A 1,929-nucleotide genomic window follows, 5' to 3' on the forward strand; every position below is an offset into this window, starting at 1 on the left:
GTGCGTGTGCGTGTGTGCGTGTGTGTGCGTGTGTGTGTGCGTGTGTGTGTGCGTGTGTGTGTGTGTGTGTGTGTGTGCGCGTGTGTGTGTGTGTGTGTGTGTGTGTGTGTGTGCATATGGGAGTGTCAAGGAAGATGTCTGTGTCCTACTCTGTGACTCTCTCCCTTACTAAGACAGAGTCTCTCACTGAACCTGGAGCTAGCTAGCTAAGACTAGCTCCTTCCCCCGACTCCCACAGCATCGCAGCTGCAGGCATTCAGGGCCATGCCTGGTTTTTATATTTTATGTGGATGCTGGAGTTTGAACTCAGGTCCTCACGCTTGTGCAGCCACCTCCCCGGTCCCTTTAGGATTACCCTGTAGCACCTTTACTGCAGTGCCAGCAGGCATCATTCAGCTGTAAGCGTCAGGAATGGCATGTAGCATTCCCAGCATGAGTCTGCGCCTCTTTCTAAACACCAGTGAGGAGGAGCGAGCGGTGTGGTACAGAACACCATGAGAACTACTGGCCTAGCAGGTGAGCACCTGGCACAGCGAGCAGCCTGGGGTGGCAGAAAGTTAGGTGACATAGTGACCTAACATATTTTCATGACTTTCAAGTGCCACATTGAGAATTTTCATTAAAGTTTATAATGTGTTAAACTGTCAGTTTTTAATATTATATTGTCATTCTTTGAACTATAAGTGTATTAATTACATCAGTTCATGGGATTCAATGGATTTCTGTAACTGTCTATGTAGAACAATGGTGTCCATCCACATGTCTTCTCCTCTCAACTCCGCCCCCAACTCCGGTTGTTCTTTCCAGTCCCTAGAACTCCCTCTCCATCTCCTCCTGTCCCCTCTCCCCTTCCTTGTAACATTTCTAGTGACTGCCATCCTCTCCCTTTCTTCTATAAATGTTGGAGCATGTCATTTTTTTTCCTTCTGAGACATTTTTCATTTAACAGAATCATCTTTACTTCTATGCATGTTGTTGCCAATAGGAGGATTTCATTCTTCTCTTCTTTAAAAAATGTTTATTATCGCTACTGTTCTTGGGAAGGGCAAGCATGGGGAGTGTGGCCATGTGGACATCATGGTGCCACTGTGGGGTCAAGAGAACAGCTTTTGAGAGTTGGTTCTCCTTGCCCAAGGGGTTCCAGGAATTGAACTCGGGGCATCGTCAGGCTTGTACAGGATGGTTTTGATCTGCTGTGCGATCTTGCTGGCCTGGATTTCATTATTTTTATGACTGCATAGTATTTTATTGTGCAAATATAATCAACCTTTTCTGTATCCATTCATCCCCTGATGGATATTTAGATTAGCTCTGTATTTTGACTGTTGAAAACAATGCTGTAATCAAGATGGAAGTGCAAGGATATTAGGTATAAGGATCACGTCTCTTTGGGCATTGCAAGAAGTATAATTACTGGACCATATCATAGTACTAGTTAAGTTGGTTATTGACACTGTTATGCAGCTCTAGGGGATCAGGCTGGCTCCAGACTTACAATGAATGACAGTGATCACCTTGCTCCTACCCACAAGCGTCGGATTATAGATGTGAGTCACCGTGCTTGGCCAAGTTGTCTATTCAGTTAGTTAAATCCATGTTGCTATTCAGACAAAGATCATGAGCCATGAAAGTGTGGCCTGTTCTGGAGCTGGGCTTCAAAGTGCAAAACATGAGAGCAACTGCTGTGGAGACTATCTAATGAGACAACACAGCAGGTGCCACTGTCATGCTTAGTCATGCATAATGGGGGAGGGGGCTCTATTTTCCCTTGGATCACATACAACACACATTCCACTTGTGGCAGGATGACCGCTAAGGGCCAGGAATCTGGTGAAGAAGTTGGAAGTGCCAGTCTGAGGTCTCTTCTCCATCTCCCTCACACACACTACTGATCTCCCTCTCCCTCCCCGCTCCTGCTCCCCCTCCCCC

The sequence above is a fragment of the Mus pahari genome, chromosome 8, assembly GCF_900095145.1.
Source record: "Mus pahari chromosome 8, PAHARI_EIJ_v1.1, whole genome shotgun sequence".
Lineage (NCBI taxonomy): Eukaryota > Metazoa > Chordata > Mammalia > Rodentia > Muridae > Mus > Mus pahari.